A 22,927-nucleotide genomic window follows, 5' to 3' on the forward strand; every position below is an offset into this window, starting at 1 on the left:
GGACTGTATAACAAAGATAGACCAAAAAATTCTTCAGTAGATCATTTCAAGGTGACAATATTGAATGTAATGACCAATGTCCTCCAAAGCTTCTTCACAAGACATGCAACAGTGAGTTCATGCAGACTGAATGTAGACAAGTGGCTTCACAAGGAAGTTAGCAACTCAGAACTCTAATGAAATTGGTGATTCTCTGCGGCTCAGGATTAATTCAAGAAGATATTTTAGATTTAGATTTTATGAAAAGACTATATATCTTTCAGCAATCACCACCTTGATATTATTTACAACTAGTTTCAGAAAGACAGAAAAAGAAATTTCTGTCAACTGTTCTTTTTTTCAGCTTTATTGAGGTATAACGGACAAATAAAATCATATAGATTTAAAGTGTATAACACGATGATTGGAAACACATAAACATGTGAAATGATTGCCACAATCAAACTAAATAACTCCTTCCTCACCTCACATAATTACCTTTTTTCTTTTGAGAGAACACAAGCTCTACCCTCAGCAAATTTCGAGTACCCCATATACAATACATTAACATTAGATTTTCAGAACTTTTTCATCTTATAACTGAATGCTTGAACCCTTTAACCAACATCTTCCCATTTCCCCCACCCTAAGTTCCCGGAAACCATCTTTCCAATCTCTATTTCTGCGAGTTTGACTTTGTTTTGTGGAAGATTCTGTAGATTGGCAAGACCAGACATTATTTGTCTTTCTCTGGCTTATTTTGTTTAGCAAAATGCTCTCCAGGTTCATCCATGTTGCTTCAAATGACAAGTTTTCTTTTTTCCCAGTGTTGAGAATCAAACCCAGGGCCTCATGCATTTTAGGCAAGGGCTATCACAAGCTACATCCCCAGTTTCTCCTTTTTTATGGCTGAATCAGTGCATGTATGTTCATATCACATTTTCTTTATCATTCATCTGTTAATGAAGGGTTAGGTAGATTCCATACCTTCACTAATGCGAACAATGCTACAATGAACATGAGAGTACAGATATCTCTTGAAGATATCTGAAGACAATGGTTTTAATTCCTTTGGACAAGAATAGAGTGGAATTGCTGGATCATATGGTAGTCCCTTTTATTGTTGTTTGGTTTTTTGGTGCTGGGAATAGAACCCAGGACCTTGTGCATGCAAGGCAAGCACTCTGCCATTGAGCTATACCACCAGCCCCAATAACATAGTTTTATTTTAAGAAAGATCACTATAATAGAGGGAAAGTAACAGAGAGCATGAGGGAAGCACTGGAGACTGAATTCGAGCAAATTATGTTTCATGCTTTTATAATTATGTCAAAATGAAGCCTAATATTATGTATAACTAAAAAGAACTAATAAAAATTAAAAATTAGAGGAACTCCATGCTATTTTCCCTAACCGTTGTAGTAATTTGCATTCCCACCAACTGTGTTCAAGGGTTCCCCTTCTTCCATATCCTTGACCTCCTCCTGTTATCTTTTGTCTTTTTGATACTAGCCATTCTGACAGGTGTGAGGTGATATCTCAGTGGTTTTGATTTGTATTTCCCTAATGATTAGTGATGGTGTTAACTTTTTTAAAAAGTCACCTGAATATTAAAGGAGAAACAAACCAGAAATTCGGGCTTCATCTTTAACAAATATGAGAGATTTCTGTTAACTCAGAAAAAAAATGAAAGCATAAAGTGGCTGGAAATGACCAAACTAGGAGGTCAAACCTAAAAGTGTACAGGGAGGGGTGGGGCTAAGAAAGCAGATTTACCTGAGGAAGTCCAGAAAGCCTCAGGGGCCAGAAGCACAAGTACAATAGAAGATAAGTGGACTCCGGGATGTTTTCACAAAATAGCTTGCAACAGAAACCTAATGGAAGCTGGGAAAACTAAGATCAAGGTGACAAGAGATTCACAGTCTGAAGAGGGTGCTTTTCCTCCTAGGTGGTGCCTTCTAGCTGTGTCCTCACACAGTGGAAGGGGTAAGCTCTCCTTCAGCTTCTTCTACAAGGACACTAATCCCATTCATGAGTATCCCACCCTCATGACCTTTTTACCTCCTAAAAGTCCCACACCTCATAATACTAGAGCACTGGGATTAGGTTTCAGCAAATGAATTTGGGCAGGAGACACAAACATTCAGAACACAGCAACAGAGATAAGTGAAGATGTGAAAGGAAGAAATTGTTTGGATGTCCTTAGGAGGAGAACATAGACTCCCAGGTCCTAACCCCTCCTGTCAGTAACCAATCTTCTACTACCTCCCAGGAATACTAAGACACTGAACCAAAGGGAGCACCTACAGTCACCAGGAATGAAGAAGATGGGACCGCACACAGGGAATGAAATCCAGTCTTGCATAGGGAAGAACAGGACAATCAGCTCCATGTTCCTGCCTGGCTCCAGGTCTCCAGGGAACACAAACAAGGCTACACTCCCAGTGAGGGGACTAGAGGGTCCTCCTGCAGAGAAAAGACCCATAGTATGGCCTAGGGGGTCCCCAAGGAAAAACTCTGCTGATCAACCATCCCTTCTCCACAAAGGTCCAAGACAATTAGCCCCAGAAAGTTCAACTGATGGACACACAGAGGCCTAATCAACCTCTTGTAGCTATGAATTAACTAAATCACCAGGCATTTGAGTAATGGCATCGACCAAAACAAAGAAAAAAATAAAACTTGGAGAATACAGAAATTTCTAGACAAGTTTCCCCAAGCTGGGGGGGAAACTTCCTATAATATCCTCAGCAAGATAAGGACAAATCTAAACAGATGACAAAGTAATGTAGTTATTAACTCCAAGAAAATAAAAGTTGAACAAGAAATAAAATATTGTCATAATGGATAATTTGGCTCAGACATGAAAAAGATTTGCAATCACAATGGAACATTTGTAATAATTTAACCATAGTAGGAGGATAGGGGAGGGGAAGGCAGGGAGAGACGAACATCCTCATCTTCTGCAAAATTGACACATAAGATACAGACCACTTATGTAGGCATGTGGCATTTAATCGTGGGAAAAAAACACAAAGTATCCTTTAAGGAGGAAATAGATGCCAAGGAGACCCCTTTCCTTCTGCTTTTTTAGCACCTTTTAACTTGTTGGACTGTATGCATGCTTTACTTGGATAAAGTAAACCTTAATTTTGAAATTTAGTTTTCCCTCTTGACTACAGTTTGCAATCAGGTTCCCCAGCATGTTCCCAGGATTCAGCCATTGGGTATACCTGGAGACATTAAGGTGCCCTACCTGGGAGCTCTGGGAAGGCAGGGATCCATCACCACTGAGCTCTGAGCACCCCACCTGCACTCTAAATAACAGCAGCCAATGTTGTGGTGGTTTTCTGTACACTCTGTACCACGCTTCTATTCTGTTACCTGTATTAGACCCTTTAATCCTGCCCAAATCCTCATTTATTAGCTGAGAAAACTGAAGGGCAGAGAGGGTAATTTATCCATCAGCCCCAGCAAACCTGCCATAAGCAGTGTGTGACCAGGGAGTCAAAGAACCCTCTGTTGACCCAGAAGTCTGAAACAAGAGGGTCCTCATCCTTCTATAGCAGCACCCAGATGGGGTGGAGGGGTCCGCCTGCTTCCGGCTTCCTGGGCTCCACTAAGTGTGGGTCTGTGTCACGCCATTAGTGGGCAGAATGGATGCGACCTATGAATTACACAGCTGCTCAGAGGATAATTGCTGTAATCTAAACCACAATGGGCACGAGGGAGAGAGCCCTTGAAAGTGGTTGCAATGCATGAATGTCTGAGAACATTTATGGGACACGGTTCCCTGAGAACAGAGTGCTGGCTGGTCACAGAGAAGCTCCATGGCAGTGAGTCCCCTACGGGGTCCCATTGAGAAGCAAGGACCCACAGGGACACTCATGCTGCAAGCTGACCCGCAGGTTAATTGAGCACAAATTAACGGTGCAAACAAGTGGATGAGCAGTGTGTGGTGCAAGGACCCGAGGGTGGACGGGACCCCCTGAACTAGCCCCTCCAGGGCAACTTTGGAGGCACAGGCTGGCTTCCAGTTGACACTCTCAACCCAGCACTGAGAATGCAGGTGACTCCATTGCCCCCCTCACTGGATTTCCTGCCCCTTGGAGCCCAGTTCCTCTTCAATGCAACACACCAGCCAGAAAACCTTCACAAACCAGGGGCTGTGTTTATGTCACCAAGCTGGGGACATACTCAGGCAGCCTGGTGCCTATGCACACGTAGGAAGGAAAACCACAGTGCCCAGCAGGGGCCATGGTGGGACTGTCACCAGCAGAGCAGCTGCAAGGACCAGGGAGCTATGAGGGTAGGAGGACAATACCACAAACAATAAGTGAGCATTTGGGTGGGGGTGGGCAGCAGAGGGGTAGGGAAGGCTGCAGGCAGAACAGTTCCTTTCCATTGTCACTGCCACAGGTCACAGATACTCCTGGGGACAGTGGTCAGAGCGTGGACCCACATCCTCCTAATCTGGTCCTGATGGTGGGTGGCAAGGCCAAGTTTCCCTTCTGATGTCAGCTTTTGGGATCTTTGCAAGACCAGCTGCTGAGGGGTCTGTGGGAAGCATGTGTGGCAGAGGACTGGGGGCTCGTGTTGAGGATAGGGCAGGAGTTCAGTGGTGGTGGTATGTAGTGCCGTGCGTGGTACAGGGTCACAGTGCATTGCACCCCTTCATGGAGAGGCCAGAACTGCCCATAAATGTCCATTCCCAGCCTCTTCCTCCTGTTCCATCTCCCTGCCCCTACCCCACCCTGGAGAAGACCCCTTTCCTTCTGAAAGGACTCTGGAGTCCTAGAGTGGTACTATTTGCTAAGGAGGGTTGAGGGACACAGGAGCATTGGACTGAAGGCAGACACACCGATCTCCCTCACCCCAGCCAGGCTACTTCCCCTGACTCAGAGCCCTGGTGATGCTGAACTTCCCCGTCAGTGTCACTCGTCCTCTTGCCCATCTGCCACCTGTTCTCCTCGCCCCCTCCACCCCAACACCACCAAACTGGTGCTTTTAATGGAATCAACTTAAAAAGAAAAAAAAAAAAAAGACCCTCCAAGTAACAAAGAATCATATAATTACTTTGCCGCTCCTCGTCCTTGGTAATTTTATGCTTGTGTTGCTATAATTACACATTACGTGGAGTTAGAGAGTCACAGCTCTTGCGTGGCCAATCAGTGACATCTGCAGGATTTTCAACTGGGAAAAGAAAAATCAAGAGAAAGGGCCTGGGTGCTGGAAAGCCTTCTTGCTTTATTATTGTGGCTTCTCCTGGCCCTAGGCATGAAGGGCGGGGACTGAGAAACCTAGGATGCCACTACTGGGTTGTCCCCAGAAGTGGAGAAGAGGGGCTGGCACAAGGACTGGGAATGAGTATGTATCCCATGCTGCCTGTGCTAGGCCCCATTCACCCAAGCGTGAGGTCGGGGGAATCTGTGTGTGAAACCTCACCCCCGACCCACCTCTCGGCTCCACCACTGGCTCCTTCCTGGGTTTACTCCTGAAAATGTCCCCTGAGTCTCTCCTGCTTCTCTTCTTCTCTCTTGAGCCCCATCTCCTCAGTCCTCACCTAGGCTCCTGCCTCAGCCCTCCCCTGGGCCATTACGGTCAACTGTTCTCCACACAAGCCTTGGATGGGTTTTTTTAAAAAGGCAAATCCAATAATATTATTTCCTGCCTGATGTTCTTCCTGGGTTTATGCTATTGTTTGGATATGGTTTGAGTTTGTCCCCAGAGGTATATGTGCTGGCCCCTATCAGGTGACATGGGCACTGAGGTGGTATGATCATGCGACTGCCATGTTGAGAACAGACTGTCAGGGCCAGGGGCTGGGCAGGGAGGTCAGGAGGGAACAGTCACCATGCAGGCAGGAGACAAATGTGGACTGCATGCAGGAGAAAGCATGGCATGGTGAGAACTGGGCAGATTCCTGGTGTCCTTTGGGGACAGAGCTGGTTGAGTTTCCTGGTGGATTGCATGGAGAAGGTGAGGGAAAGAGAGGAAGTAAAGCTATCATTGGCTGAGATGGGGAAGGCCAGGAGCTGCCAGTAGAGCCAGGAATTGGGAGTGGGAGGCAGCCTGGGTGATGTGAAGGGTGTGCTGAGGGCTAGGAGGAGGGATGGTTGTCCAACCATCTTGGCCTCCTCCCAGGTATTCTCTTGTGGTGGGGTGGGGGGGAGGCTTTTCCCTGGTCCTGAGCTGGGGGATCATCACATAGACCAAGGTGATGAGTTAGCCATGTACCTGCTGGATGTGCACATTTCAACCTCTTGTCCCAGCAAGATGGGCTGGCCCTGTTGAGAGCCACAGCCGAAGGGGCCCCAGCAAACTTCCAGCTGCCAGCAAACTTCCAGCTGCCGGCTGATGATTGGCTCACAGCGGCCCCAGCAACATCTAGCTGATTGGCTCCTCTGTGGTGATGCTCATTGGGCTGTTTCCCTGCCCTTTCAGACCACGGAGCTGCTCATTGGGGGACTTTTTTGGCTCCGCCCACATGACCCAGCCAATCGGCCTCAAGAGCAGGAGGATTGTGGGAGGTGGAGAGAAGCTTGTGTGGGAGAGAGAGGCTTGTGGAAAGCCGGTGGTGGCAGTTGAGGCTCTGAGGGTTTTTCCTGAGAGGCTGTTTTGTTTGGCGTGTGTGGTTCTAAAAATAAAGTTAGTTTCTTTTGACAAGTGGCTCCTGATTGTGCCCAGCCAGACTGCGGCATTTGGTGGCTCGCACGGGGAGCGACTGAGGGTAAATGAAACTGCTCGCCCCTGAGGGCAGGGCGAGAGGATGGGTTGCCATTTTAAGATTTCTCTTTTATTTTGCTTCACTTTTGTTTTAAGTTGCCTGTCCCTGGAGATGAGTGAGACGGAAGAAAAACCGCTCACATCTGAGGAAAAACTATTTACGTCTGAGGAACACATAGGGAGAAAGGACGGATGCACATGTCAGGAGGATAGAAAGGCTATAATGACTTTTTGTTGTTCCCTTTTTATTTCATTCTGTCTCGGTTTTGTTTGGCGTCATCTTGTTGGGTTGTATTATAGTAGAAATACGGGATCAGAAATTAGCAAAAAACAAACTGAAAGAGTGTTAAGTAAATTGTTAGAGGAAGGAGTCATCTCAGTAAAATCAAGAACAGTCAGGGCATACGTTGATACAATACAAAAATGTAGCCCATGGCTTTTTAAGGAGGAGTTGTTAAATATATCACAATGGAACCATCATGGTGAAGATTTAAAAAGAATAGAAAAGAAAAGCCCAGGGACTCTGCCAGTTGGCACATTGCCATTGTGGACGTTCGTATCTTGTTTGCTTAGTCCAAAGCCTTCAGTTCAGACAATGGTAGAGGAAGGAGAAGACATAATGATTCAAGTAAAAGAGAAGGTCTCTCAAGTTAGTCAGACAGAGGAAAAGGTTCAAGTAAAAGAGAAGGCCTCTCAAGCTAGTCAGACAGAGAAAGAAAGTGTAAAACAGAAAAAGCCATCAGGGGGAAAGTTACAACAGGAGACTGCTACTAACACCTTTCTATCACCAGAGGGTGTAAGTGTCCAACCAACAGCACCACCTCTACAGGAGACTGCTACTAACACCTTTCTATCACCAGAGGACGTAAGTGTCCAACTAACAAGGCCACCTCCATATGCTGGGAGGTCCCCAACCCCCGCAGTTGATAGTTGGGATCCTGAGACAAGATCTCAAATATTAACATGCCCTGTATTTGAGGCAGGAGGGCAGCGATTTTACCAAGTTTTAAATTTCAAAACAGTGAAGCAGCTAAAAGAGGCTGTAACAACCTATGGTCCTCAAGCACCCTTCACTGTAAGCATGGTCGAATCCATTAACAACTTGAACATGACGCCAGCAGATTGGGCTAATATGCGTAAAGCTGTGCTAAATGGAGGACAATACCTGTTATGGAAGGTTGCCAATGAGGAATTTTGCAAGGAGACGGCTAGGCGAAATGCAGCAGCTGGTTATCCTCAGAGAAATCTAGATATGTTGTTAGAAAAGGGACCTTATGAGGATCAGCAGCAACAAATTGCATATGATCCTGGTGTATATGCACAAATTGCTGTAGATGCAATTAAGGCATGGAAGACTTTACAAGGACATGGAGGTTTACAAGGTCAATTATCTAAGGTAATACAAGGAGCTAATGAACCTTATGCTGAATTTGTAGATAGGCTTATTCAAACAGCTACCAGAGTTTTTGGGAATACAGAACAAGCAATGCCATTACTAAAACACCTGGCTTATGAGCAAGCAAATCGTTGGTGCAGAGATATCATTAGACCATGGAAACATGAAGATTTAAACACATATATTAAATTATGTAGAGACATTAATGAACAAGAGCAAGTCGTGGCAGCTGCAGTAAAACAGGCTTTAGATGCCAGAGACATTAATGAACAAGGGCAAATTGTGGCAGCTTCAGTAAAACAGGCTTTAGATGCCAGGCCAAGAACATGCTACAATTGTGAACAAACAGGACATTTTAAAAGGAATTGCCCCATTGGAGGAGGGTTTAACAAAACTAGGTATCAAAGGAGTAGAATACCAGGTATTTGCCCACGATGCCGTAGAGGGAGACATTGGGCTAATGAATGCCGTTCTCAAACCACCATAGAGGGTACTCCATTATCAAAAAACGAACAAGGACCAGGTGTTTATCCACGATATCGTGGAGAAAGGCATTGGGCTCCATTGCCAAAAAATGGACAGGGGGCCCAATGCTCCGGGGCCCAAAACCACAAATATACGGAGCACTGGAGGAACCCAGCAACCCCATAAGGGTAGTGCCCAGGACACATTGTCCATCAGATCCCTCATCAGACAAACCAGAGGGAGCGCAGGGTTGGACATCTGCGCCTCCGCCAGAGCAGTACTAACTCCAGAGATGGGAGTTCAAATCATTCCCACAGGGGTGAAAGGACCTCTTCCCAAAGGAACAGTAGGCTTATTATTGGGACGCAGCTCTTCTACTCTAAAAGGACTTATGATAAGTCCTGGGGTAATTGATCCCGATTATGAAGGTGAAATAAAAATTATAGCCAGTTCTACAAAGGGTATATCAGTAATTTCACCAGGAGATAGAATAGCACAGTTACTAATAATACCCAGCCTACATGATAAATTTTCCAGTCGTACTATAGAAAGAGGTTCCAAGGGATTAGGCTCCACAGGTGTAGATTGGGCTATGCTTTCTTTAAATTTAGATTCTCGCCCCATGCTAAAACTAAATATTCAAGGACATGAATTTAATGGGCTACTGGATACAGGTGCAGACCTTAGCATCATCTCTCGTCAAGAATGGCCAAAACATTGGCCATTACAACAAGCCACTCAAACGCTTCGAGGCCTAGGAGTGGCAACTAATCCCCATAGAAGTGCAATGGTATTAGATTGGAAGGATCCTGAAGGATGTGAAGGAACTATACAGCCATATGTATTGGATCATCTTCCCGTAAATTTATGGGGATGAGATGTCCTAGATCAATTAGGTTTGACATTAACAAATAACATCAACCAAAATGCACCCACTATTATGACTAGACAAGGTTTTAGGAAAGGAAAAAGATTAGAAAAACAAGAACAAGGTATAGCAGGACCAATACAAATAGATCAAGGAACAGACAGACATGGGTTGGATTTTCAGAAAGGGCCACTGAGACAATAAAAATTACTTGGAAATCAGAAAGACCAGTATGGGTTCCTCAGTGGCCCCTGACTAAAGAAAAGATACAAGCAGCCCATGACCTGGTCAAACAACAATTAGCAGAAGGACATATACAACCTTCTGTATCTCCCCATAATACTCCCATTTTTGTCATCAAAAAGAAATCTGGTAAATGGAAATTATTGCAAGATTTAAGAGCCATTAATAATGAGATGGTTATTATGGGACCTGCTCAATCAGGGATTCCTCAATTGTCTGCTTTGCCAAAAACCTGGTATGTTTTAGTTATAGATATTAAAGATTGTTTTCTTTTCAATTCCAATTCATCCTGAGGATAGTCCACGTTTTGCATTTACTATCCCTGCACTGAATCATGAAGGTCCTGATCAGAGAAATGAATGGAAAGTACTCCCTCAAGGGATGGCTAACAGCCCAACTATGTGTCAAATTTATGTTAACAAAGTAATCCAGCCACTTAGAAATCAAAATCCTGAACTACAAATATTTCACTATATGGATGATGTATTATTAGCACACAAAGATAAAAACACATTGCTAGAATGTTATGCCACACTTACAAACTTATTAAAAAATTATAATCTAGAGATAGCAATAGATAAAGTACAATTAAATTTTCCAATTAATTATTTAGGAGTTCTATTATCCTCAACCATGGTCCGTCCACCAAAAATTCAAATACGAGTAGATCAACTCAAATCACTTAATGACTTTCAAAAGTTATTAGGAGACATAAATTGGATAAGGCCTTATTTAGGTATACCAACAGGAGAGTTGGGACTTTTATTTGATATCCTAAAAGGTCCATCAGATCCAAATTCATCCCGAATGTTAACGCCTGAAGCAAGAAAGGCATTAAAAATCATTGAAACATATATGGAAAATATGCATTTGGATAGAATTGATATAAGTTTGCCTTTATTATTTATTGTACTACCAACAAAAAATATTCCTACAGGAGTATTTTGGCAAGAAGGTCCATTATTATGGATACATTTATCTTATTCTCCTAACACTATTCTTACTAGGTATCCTGAGGCTGTAGGACAATTAATACTCAAAGGAATAAAAGCAGCAAAGGGAGTGTTTGGAATTTCTCCCAATAAAATTATTACTCCATATACTATGAATCAAATTGATGAGTTAGCTAATGAGTTAAATACTTGGGCAATAATCATGTGCAAATCTAATGTTTCATTTGATAACCACTTACCATCTAATCCTTTATTGTCTTTTTGGTCATTGCATCCTGTAATTTTTCCAAAAATGACAAGAAAAACACCTATCATGAATGCTCCAAATATATTCACTGATGGGTCAAATAATGGTACAGCAGCAGTAGTTACCCCTGATCAAACTTTTACATTTTTAGTACCCAAACAATCAGCTCAAAAGGTAGAGCTTAATGCAGTTTTACAAGCTTTTGTGATGTTTAAAGATTCTGTATTTAATTTATTTTTTGATAGTCAGTATGTAGTTAATGCTATAGTATCCCTTGAAGATGCTGGTAGGATTTCCCCTTCCTCTACTGTTTTCTCTTTGCTTTCCACTATACAAAGTCTAATCTGGGACAGAAAAGATCCATTCTTTATAGGACATATCAGGGCACATACAGGATTGCCTGGAGCCCTTAGTTTGGGCAATGATTTAGCAGATAAAACTACACATGACATACATATTTTCTCTACACTAGAAGAAGCTACAAATTTTCATAAAAAGTTCCATGTCAATGCTAATACTTTACAAAAGCGCTTTAAAATAACTAAGGAACAAGCTAGACAAATAATAAAACAATGTCAAAATTGTGTGACCTTTTTACCACAAGTTAATCTTGGAGTCAATCCTAGAGGATTGATACCTAACCATATTTGGCAGATGGATGTCACACACTTGCCAGAATTTGGAAAATTAAAATATTTGCATGTTACAGTTGATACTTCTTCTGGATTTTTGATGGGCTCCCTTCATGCCGGAGAAAAAACTAAAGATGTTATAGCTCATTGCTTACAAAATTTTGCCACTGTGTGTGTTCCAAAACAGTTAAAAACAGATAATGCCCCTGGTTATTCTTCTACCTCTTTTAAACAATTTTGCTCAACATTTGGCATTACTCATATAACAGGAATCCCATACAATCCACAGGGACAAGGCATAGTTGAAAGAGCTCATCAAATTATTAAAATGTACTTATTAAAGCAAAAAGAAGGAATTGCGAAGGGGTATATATTCCCCAAAGATAAACTTAAAATAACCCTTTTTACTCTAAACTTTTTAAATTTGGATTCATCAGGACTTAGTGCTGCGGAAAGGCATATGTGTCCAAAAAATGTGCATAAGCCCAAGGTACTTTGGAAGGATATTCTAACAGGACAATGGAAAGGTCCTGACCCAGTAATTGTCTGGAGTCGAGGGTCTGTTTGTGTGTTTCCACAGGGAGAACAGCAGCCGATTTGGATTCCAGAGAGATTAACCAAGGTCCTGACCCAGTGATTGTCTGGAGTCGGGGGTCTGTTTATGTGTTTCCACAGGGAGAACAGCAGCCGATTTGGATTCCAGAAAGATTAACTAAAGCGATTTCTACAGACCAAAAAGAAGATGATTTGGCTCAAATCCATAACAACTGATATCCAAAACTCCAGTTTGGCTATTCTTACATCTGCAACAGAACCAGGATGCTTTTTTCAATATCTATTTTATTATTGCCCTTTGCCATATCATGAAGTTCTATTTTGTTTTTTGAGCTCATACAGACCTAGGTTAATGTTTTGCTGATCAGTTCTATTTTTTGACTATAGAGTTTTTAAACATTGCAATGGAGATTTCACCTGTAAAAAGTTATAAGGCCTTTACTATAATGTTATGTGTTGTATGTATTATATTATGTGTGCACACTTGTGTTTTGTGTTATATGTTTGAATGTATGTATGTCCATATATCATATATGATGTGCGCTCATGATAAAATGGATCCAAATATTTTTTTTTCACGTGATTTATATGGTTTAATTTAAATTGGGTAAACAACTGTTGAGGATTGTTTTAATATGTAAACAAAAAAGAAGGTTAACAGATCTGCTTGTTTACTTTCACCTTTCCTTTTCATTATATTTAATAATTCTCTTAAAGATAATGTAAATTGTTTAGAAAATTGTTTTCTTTTAGTGCCTTCTGTAATGTTACATAATTTTTTCTTTAGCTATTTTTGCCAGAATTCCTATCTTCATCCCAGTGCCGGTGAAGACAATGTAAATTGTTAAGAAAATTGTTTTTTTTGATGCCTTCTGTAATGTTACATAATTTTTTCTTTAGCCATTATTGCCAGAATTCCTATCTTCATCCCAGTGCCGGTGAAGACAATGTAAATTGTTAAGAAAATTGTTTTCTTTTAGTGCCTTCTGTAATGTTACATAATTTTTTCTTTAGCCATTATTGCCAGAATTCCTATCTTCATCCCAGTGCTGGTGAAGTCAAAGATAAAACCAATCTACAGCTTCTACAATAGCCATCACTGAACTGCTTGCAGAACTTGCCTGGACACATTGTGAGCTCACCTGTATGCATTGTGAACTATCTGTTGGTGCAGCGACTTGTGGTAGTGTTGGGGTATTTTTGCTGATGATGTCATTGGTGGTACAATTTTTCCAAAAGGAGCCGTCAATTGGCTTGGTGTATCTTCCTCCCTTCTGCTTGTCATGATCGTCCAGCTAAAATTTGGGGGCCAACAGAGGTGAGGCAAAGAACCTCACCCCCCCGCTGGTACAAAGACCTCTCCACAGGTGTGGCTGTATACTGGACCGGTAGTCAGTGACGGGTAAGATCCAATTGCAATGGTACCAACCTAAGGACCATATGTACTATTGGACAACCTAAGGCAGGCACGGTCCCTAAGCCACATGCTTGTTGTTTAAACAGAGAGGGGGAGATGTTGAGAGCCACAGCCGAAGGGGCCCCAGCAAACTTCCAGCTGCCAGCAAACTTCCAGCTGCCGGCTGATGATTGGCTCACAGCGGCCCCAGCAACATCTAGCTGATTGGCTCCTCTGCGGTGATGCTCATTGGGCTGTTTCCCTGCCCTTTCAGACCACGGAGCTGCTCATTGGGGGACTTTTTTGGCTCTGCCCATGTGACCCAGCCAATTGGCTCAAGAGCAGGAGGATTGTGGGAGGTGGAGAGAAACTTGTGTGGGAGAGAGAGGCTTGTGGAAAGCCGGTGGTGGCAGTTGAGGCTCTTAGGGTTTTTCCTGAGAGGCTGTTTTGTTTGGCGTGTGTGGTTCTAAAAATAAAGTTAGTTTCTTTTGACAAGTGGCTCCTGATTGTGCCCAGCCAGACTGCGGCATGGCCCCACCCGCTCACCCCTCCTACAGGGAGGCAGCAGGTCCAGGTTTAGGAGGGCGTGGGGACTCGGGGAAGTCCACTGGTTTTTTGAGTCTATGGAATCCACTCTGTGTCCTCCATCCACAGGGAGCATGTCTCATTGGCAAGATCAGGAAAGATAGAAAGAGGCTCATTAACTCTTCAACAGGATTGCCTCCCAGCACCCCTACCCCACATCCCCTCACCTGGCTCTGCTCAGCTTGTCCACTGTATGCCCTCTCTGTCTCCAAATGGGTCCTCCATCCAGTCACCTTCCAGCTTCCAAGTTCAGTAAGCTTGGTCTATAAAGGGAAAGAAGGAGGTGTTGAACACACCTCCGTAACACTACAACAGTAATTGTACTCAATTCCCAGTGTTACCATGACAACCCCCACAAACCTGAGAGTTTCAAATAATCAGAATTTATCTCTCACAGTTCTGGAGGACAGAAATCCAGGCCCAGACCAATTCCCCCAAGCCTTGGCCCAGGTCTGCGATTGGGTGGGCAAGGAGTAGGTAACAGCTAGAATGACTGAGTATCACATAAACGTGGACCAGGGGGAGACTGAAACTATAGGAGGTGGGCTGAAAGACTCAGACCTCCTCTTGCTGGCTGTGGAGGACAAAATCCATGGGAAAGCTGTGGTCAGAAAGGTCCATGTCTCTGTAGAGGCAAGAAGCCAGGAGAGGGCATTTTCAAAGGGCTCCCTTTATTCAAACAAGCATTGAGCTCAACCACATGCAGGGCACTGTTTTGAGTCCTGGTTTTCAGAAAAATCACATGGCACTTTGAACTTTCAAGAGAGGTCAGTCATCTGTCTGCAATGCGGAGAGCTCAGATTTACAGAGAAGCACAGGACATGGGTTCTGCTTTCTAAGGCTCAGCGCAGATAGACCGACAGGGAGGCAGAGACACTGACGAGGAAATGCTGCAAGAACAGTACCCAATGGAGAGAGAGCTCCCAGGGGAAAAGGAGCAACAGCAATTCAGGGGGAGCCTCCTGGCCACAGTGACGGCACAGAAGAAAAATGAAAGTGATCCAGAAATCTCCATGTGAATGAACGCTCAAGGACAAAAGTGAACAGCACAGTTGACCCAGAGAAAGTCTGGCCTTAGATGTCAGGTTGGTAGTGAGGCATCTCTGCTCTTCATCTGTGTTCCTGGAGATCACCATGAGGCTCAGAAGTGGCTCCTGGTGACTACAGCCTGAGCAATGCTTCTGTGGATGGCTGACTTCCAGGAGGAGTGGTGAGGTCAGGAGCTCTGTGAATTCCGGTGATAGTGTAGGGTCACTGGAGCATCATGAAATTTCTACTGGGCCACCAAGTGACTCCTCTCCGGTTCCAGTTCTAGAGTTCCCACATTCTATTGAGGAAGCCAGACGCCTTCTCCCACATTGACCAAAGAACAAAGGGAGGCCAAGGGACAGAGAGGGTTGGCCTAGTGAGTCCACAGCCTCCAGGGTGCCATGGACCTTGCCTGCAAGGGAACTCGGGTCCTGGGTGAGGTCGGGGACAGTCATTCTCCCTCAGGAAGTGGGCATTCTCTTTCCAGTTGATTTTTTCCCCTTCTGTGATCTGAGAGTCTGATAGATTTGTCAAAATTGCTTCTCCTCTCTCCACGTTGAAATGCTTGTTCCCTCTTTCTTGCATATGTTAGGTGCTCAGTAAATGGTGCTCAGAGAATAGACAGGCCCCACCAGTCCTTCTCTCCAACCTCAAGCCACCCGTCAGGAGTTCTGTGTTCCATGTGAGAACACAGTGGGCTTAGGACGTGTCCATCATGAGACTTTCCCTTGGGACACATTCTTGGCCCAAGACAGCAGAGTGCCAAATGAATGACCCGTATAGGAACTACTGGGCATGTTCCCAGGGAGAGAAAGAGAACATTGAGCTGGCGTGGTTGCAGAGGGGCCCTGTGGGGAGAATGTGAGCTGGCTTTTGCATTGTGAGTTCTAATGGTTTCATTTGAAAAAGAAAGTAGTTTCTCTGTACTCTGACCTCTTTTTGACTCGGTCACATCTCAACTTCCAGACATGGGTGGGCCCAGGCTGACCCCGGACGCCCCTCTGCTCCATTGGTACTCTTCTTTCTGATGATCTCTGATAAACACCACCCACTGTGGACACCCCCAACTCTGTGTCCTCAGCCTGTATCACCCCTCTGAACCCCAAGATCCTCTGTCCAACTCCCTGGTCCACATCTTCACTAGGACTTGAACTCTACCTTTCAACTTCTGTCAGAACAGGTCTGATCTGCTCTCTTATCCTTCCAGCTATTCAGCCCTGGTACCTAAGTACTTGACTCCGTTTTTCTCACATTTGACATCTGATTCGTCAGTGTGACGTGTGGGTGCCACCTCTCCTAACACTTCCACTGTGATCACCGGCAACAGAGCTGTCCCCAACTTGCACCTGGATTTCCGTTGAAGCCTGTGAGGAGCAGCCCCACCCCCACTCCTGGCAATGGCCCATCTTCCCACTCCTGAGGGCCCTGGGCTCCTGCTGTCTTCCCTCTCATGGATTCTCTCCCAGCTGCACTGATGCCCTTGCTGGTCTCCAGCATGCCACGCACCTCCTACCACCTCTGCTCCTTCCTCAGGACTCTTTCCCCTGGTACCACAGGACTCACCCCTTGTGCCTTGGCTCAGAGGTTACTTCCTCCATGAAGCCTACCATGATTATTCTTTTTAAAATGAAAATCCAGCATTCTCCCTCCATCCCCTTGCACCAGTGGTATGCTGGTCCAACACCCGGTTCCCTGAGTAATGGCCACTGCTGACTTCCATGGTGTAGACATCCCCAACTGGCCCCTGGCCAGCCATCAAGGTGAGCTCACTGGATGCAGAGTTAGAAGAGACGGTGCCCTGGGTGCCAGCCCACACCACCAGACCCCTCTGCTTCCCTGGAACACAACTTCACCTTCTGACAGCCTCACTATTGTACCTAGGTATTGCATTCACTGTTTATTGTCTGACTTCCCCCATTAGAATTTAAATTTCATGGACCCTGGCTCTGATTGTTTAGTCTTTCGGTCCCTGGTATGTCCCAAGCAAACCAGGGCAGAGGGTCAGATATGGCCTGTGGCCTGTTTCTTACTATCAAGGTTTGGTTGAGTGAAGCCAACTGACTGGTTCACTTACTGTCATGGCGGCTTTGCATCACAACGGCAGAGTCAGGTAACTGTGACAAAGCCCATGTGGCCAGCTATACGCTAGTGAGTCCACAGCCTCATTGACTGTCTGGCCCTCCATAGAAAAAGTGAGAGGAGTTCCTGGTTCAGAAGGAAATGAAGAGCGAAGGAGTGAAAATCACACAGAAAAAAAAATCAACGTGGAGATTGTTTCCTTGAACTGTGCTTTTTCTTGGTCCGTTCAGGTTATTATAACAAAAATACAATAAATTGCTTGACTTACAAAAGCAGAAATTTATTTCTTCTAGTTCCAGAAGCTGGGAAATCCAAGACCAACACGCTGATCAATATGGTGTCCGATGAGGACCCTTCCCAGCTCACAAATGGACATTCCTCCCCCTTCCCCTACCCCCCCTTCCCGCCCAGGGAGCTCTGGGGCCTTTTCCATCAAGGCACTAATCCCATCCCGAGGACCCCACCCTCATGACATAATCGCCCCCTAAAGGTCTTCCCTCCTGATATCATCCCCTTGGAGTTAAGATATTAGCATATAGGTTGGGGGATAGCAGAGTCCCATCTATAGCAATGCTGTAGCCAATATCCTACCTTTTCTGATTAAAGAACAGGACTGATCAGCATGTCTGATGGGAAGGTGAGCCTGAGCCATGACACTGGCTTTCTTCTCCTGAGGATGCTCTGGGTTCAACGGAGACAGAGCTGGGACCTTCTCCAGGACCTTTGAGAAGAAGGTCAGATGTGAAGCTGCCGTCTCCCCAGGGTTGGCTGGAGCCCGGACTGCCTCTTCCTTCCACCAAATGTGACAAAGTGAGACCCGACATGCAGCGTGTCACCGTGTCTCCTCACAAAGCTCTGGCAAGTTAGTTTTCTCTCCATTTTATAGAGAGCATATGGAGGTTGGCAGGAGTGTAAGGGTCATTCCCCTAGTCACACGGCTGTCCCGAGGCAGGTGTGGGACCTGGGCCAACATCTGTTGGACTCTGACACCCTCCTCTGTGTCATTTCTGCCAACTTGTGAAATACTGGACTCCAGAAGGCGACATGTGCCCAAGGGCACGCCTTCCTGGTTTGGAAGAAGAGATTGCCTATCCCAGGGAGACTGATTTCTTCATCGTTGTCACAAATTACATTTTTGAAAAATATCATTCGGAATTTTCATTCATTTCAACCCACATAATGGTGCTGTGACGTGCTCAGGAGACAGAAAGAAGAGGATCTGTGAAGGGCGATGTCACCACGCATCCTGGCCCAATAAATCAGAGCCTGCCGCACGCTCACCACTGCACCCGGGTCTTAGGTCTGCAAATCTCTGCAGAGGAGGTGACACTCGAGTTGACAGATAAGGAAATGGAGTGGGAGAGGGAAACAGGTGTCTGTCTGCAAGGGGAGCAAGCTGGCAGGGACCAGGATTGAAACAAACCCCAGCCTTGGTGCCACATCTCTCCACCCTGTTGTTCCCCTCAACGTTGGTGTGAATTCAACTTAAGGTTAGATCATAGGTCAAATTAATTTGAGTCTGGAACGATAGTCGACACTCAAATAAATTTTTTAATCAATTTTTTATTTGTTCTTTCTTAGATATGCATGACATTAGAGGGTATTTTGATATGTTATACATATGTGAAGTGGGACTTATTCTAGTTAGGATCCCATTCTTGTGGTTATACATATCGTGGAGTTACATGGGCCGTGTATTCATATATGAACATAGGAAAGTTACGTCCGGTTCATTCTACTGTCTTTCCTATTCCCATTCCCCTCCCTTCCCTTTATTCCCCTTGGTCTAATCCAATGAACTCTATTCTTCCCCTTCCTGCCCCCCCTGCCCTTTGTGTGATCTTCATATCACAGGGAACCTTCTGCCTGTGGTTTTAGGGGACTGGCTTATTTCACTTAGCATGATATTCTCCAGTTCCACCCATTTACCAGCAAATGCCATAATTTCATTATTTTTTATGACTGATACTCAATTAATTTTAACAACATAGATTTAAAAGTGGTAGGGGACCCTGGAAGTCCCCTGGGCCAGTGGTTCTCAGCCATGTGCAATTAAAATCACCTAAGGAGCTGGGGACAGGCCAGTGCCCAACCCCTGGCGGAGCTGATTGCTTGCTTGCTTTCTGTTTTTCTTTCTTCTTTCCTTCCTTCCTTTTCTCTCTTTCTTTGATCTTTCTTTTTCATAGCACTGGGGATTGAGCCCAGGACTGCCCCACCACTAAGCTACACCCCCAGCCCTTTTCTTTAATGTTTTGTTTCGAGACAGGGTTTTGCTAAGTGGCCCCAACTGGCCTTGAACTTGTGATCCACTGGCCTCAGTCTCCCAAGTAGCTGGGATTACAGCATGTGCCACCATACCGGGCTCAGTATTGGATTTTTTTTAAAACCTCCCTGAGTATTTGTGAGGTGTGACCACGTTTCAGATCCAACCTCCTCATTTTTTAGAGATGAGGAATGCAATCCTGGGGATTTAAAAGGAATTTCCTCCATTAACATAGAGCTGGGCAGGGACAGATCCAGAGACCAAGCAGGTCTCCCTGGCCACTGTCCCTTGCTATGCCACCTCCACCCTGCAGGCCAGCAGCAGGTAGAAAAACAACTATCAAGAAGATAGGGTGAAATCTGGAATTTTCCTCCAAAGAGCTTTAAAGTCCCCGAGACCTGAGAGCATCTGAGGGAGGGAGCATGGAGCCAATTATGGCTCTATTTTTTCTGATCTGGAAAACTAAAAACCTGCAAGTTCAAGTGCTAGGAAGCAGGTTAGTCCCGTGTGAATAACTCTGGCTATAGACTAGACAGGCTTGGGTTTCCATGCCGGCTCTGTACTCACTAGCTGTGTGTTCTCAGACATGCTGCAGTCTGGCTGGGCACAAAATCACAAGCCACTCAAGCAGGAACAAACTTTATTTCCAAAACTCCCGCGAATGCCATGCATGCGGCCTTCTCCCGGGACACACTACACCAACAGGAAATCCCTCCTCCAGAATTCCCTCCTACCGCACTTCCCCAACCAATGGGAACTCTCCGGGAGTCCCGAAAGAGCCCCAAAGTAGCAGGCCGAGGCGGACAGCAAGGGTCTAATCTCCAATTGAATGCATATCTTAACATAATCATTATCATCTCAATGGCTTGCTGGCATCACCTTTCAACCAAAAATGCCATGCATCATTCCTACTTGGCTATGGCTCTCAGCATCTCCCCTCTTCTGTTTAATTGAACAACAAGGAATGTGGCTTAGGGACCGTGCCTGTAAGGCTGTCCAATACAACATATGGTTCTTACCCGTCATTGGATGAGCTGACCTCTAGGTGTCAGCCTCCTGTCTTAGGTTGGTACCACTGCAATTGGATCATACCCGTCACTGACTACTGGTCCAGCATACAGCCATACTTGTGGATAGGCCTTTGCACCAGTGTGTGTGGGGGGGTGAGTTTCTTTGCCTCACCTCTGTTGGCCCCCAAATTTTAGACCATCACTAGTAGAAGGGAGGAGGATACAGAAATGCCACGACACCAAGCCAATTGATGGCTCCTTTGGAAAAATTGTATCACTGGTGCCACCATCAGCAAAGATACACCAGCACTACCACAATTCGCTGCACCAACAGATAGTTCACAATGCATACAAGTGATATGTAGTCCAGGCAAGTTCTGCAAGCAGTTCAAAGCAGAGGAATCCATCAATATGTCCATTTCCTCCCAAAGTAAATCGACTCCTTGACTGAGCATTACTTGTTGAGTTATTATTCATTGATGCATCAGTTTATACAGTTTACTGTGATAGCTATTGAAGAAGCTGTAGTTTGGTTTTATCTTTGTCTTCACCGGCACTGGGATGAACATAGGAATTCTGGCAATGACGGCTAAAAAAAAAAAAAAAATATGTAACATTCCAACTGGTACTAAGAAAACAATTTTCTGAACAATTTACATTATCCTGAACAGAATTATTAAATATAATGAAAAGGAAAGGTGAAAGTAAACAAACAGATCTGTTAACCTCCTTATTTGTACACATATTAAAACAATCCTCAACAGCTGTTTACCCAATTTAAATTAAACCATTAAAATCACATGAATAAAAAAAAATTCGGATCCATTTTTTCATGAGCGCTCCTCATATATGATATATGGACATACGCACACACAGACATACAACACAAAACACAAGTGTGCACACAAATGTACAACACATAAGACAATAGTAAAGGCCTTGTAGCTTTACACAGGTGAAATCTCCATTGCAATGTTTAAAAACTCCACAGTCAAAAAATAAAACTGATCAGAAAAACATTAACCTAGGTCTGTATGAGCTCAAAAAATAAAATAGAACTTTATGATGTGGGAAAAGGCAATAATAAAATAGATACTGAAAAAAGCATCCTGGTTAATCACTGTCGCAGATGTAAGAATAGCCAAGCTGGAGCTCTGGATATCAGCTGTTATGGATTTGAGTCAAATCATCTTCTTTTTGGTCTGTAGAAATCGCTTTGGTTAGTCTCTCTGGAATCCAAATCGGCTGCTGTTCTCCCTGTGGAAACACACAAACAGAACCCTGACTCCAGACAATTACTGGGTCAGGACCTTTCCATTGTCCTGTTAGAATATCCTTCCAAAGTACCTCAGGCTTATGTACATTTTTTGGATACATATGCCTTTCCGCAGCACTAGGCCCTGATGAATCCAAATTTAAAAAGTTTAGAGTAAAAAGGGTTATTTTAAGTTTATCTTTGGGGGATATATACCCCTTTCCAATTCCCACTTTTTGCTTTAATAAGTACATTTTTAATAGTTTGATGAGCTCTTTCAACTATGCCTTGTCCCTGTGGATTGTATGGGATTCCTGTTATATGAGTAATGCCAAATGATGAGCAAAATTGTTTAAAAGAGGTAGAAGTATAACCAGGGGCATTATCTGTTTTTAACTGTTTTGGAATGCCCACAGTGGCAAAATTTTGTAAGCAATGAGCTATAATATCTTTAGTTTTTTCTCCGGCATGAAGGGAGCCCATCAAAAATCCAGAAGAAGTATCAACTGTAACATGCAAATATTTTAATTTTCCAAATTCTGGCAAGTGTGTGATGTCCATCTGCCAAATATGGTTAGATATCAGTCCTCTAGGATTGACTCCAAGATTAACTTGTGGTAAAAAGGTCACACAATTTTGACATTGTTTTATTATATGTCTGGCTTGTTCCTGAGTTATTTTAAAATGCTTTTATAAAGTATTAGCATTGACATGGAACCTTTTATGAAAATTTGTAGCTTCTTCTAGTGTAGAAAAAATATGTATGTCATGTGTAATTTTATCTGCTAAATCATTGCCCAAACTAAGGGCTCCAGGCAATCCTATATGTGCCCTGATATGTCCTATAAAGAATGGATCTTTTCTGTCCCAGATTAGACTTTGTATAGTGGAAAACAAAGAGAAAACAGTAGAGGAAGGGGAAATCCTACCAGCATTTTCAAGGGATACTATAGCATTAACTATATACTGACTATCAAAAAATAAATTAAATACAGAATCTTTAAACATCACAAAAGCTTGTAAAACTGCATTAAGCTCTACCTTTTGAGCTGATTGTTTGGGTACTAAAAATGTAAAAGTTTGATCAGGGGTAACTACTGCTGCTGTACCATTATTTGACCCATCAGTGAATATATTTGGAGCTTTCATGATAGGTGTTTTTCTTGTCATTTTTGGAAAAACTACAGGATGCGAGGACCAAAAAGACAACAAAGGATTAGATGGTAAGTGATTATCAAATGAAACA

The 22,927-nt window shown here is 44.0% G+C and overlaps 1 long non-coding RNA gene across 1 annotated transcript; it reads right to left on the reverse strand.

Moving 5' to 3' along the window:
* Window positions 1–20,039: 20,039 nt before the first annotated feature.
* Window positions 20,040–21,784, reverse strand: LOC139701389 (uncharacterized). The gene is made up of 2 exons (XR_011703944.1): window positions 21,523–21,784; window positions 20,040–21,015 (listed from the first exon to the last, which is right to left on the reverse strand). It is a non-coding gene; the product is annotated as an uncharacterized lncRNA (long non-coding RNA).
* Window positions 21,785–22,927: the final 1,143 nt, after the last annotated feature.

The sequence above is a fragment of the Marmota flaviventris genome, chromosome 12 (assembly GCF_047511675.1).
Source record: "Marmota flaviventris isolate mMarFla1 chromosome 12, mMarFla1.hap1, whole genome shotgun sequence".
Classification (NCBI taxonomy): Eukaryota; Metazoa; Chordata; class Mammalia; order Rodentia; family Sciuridae; genus Marmota; species Marmota flaviventris.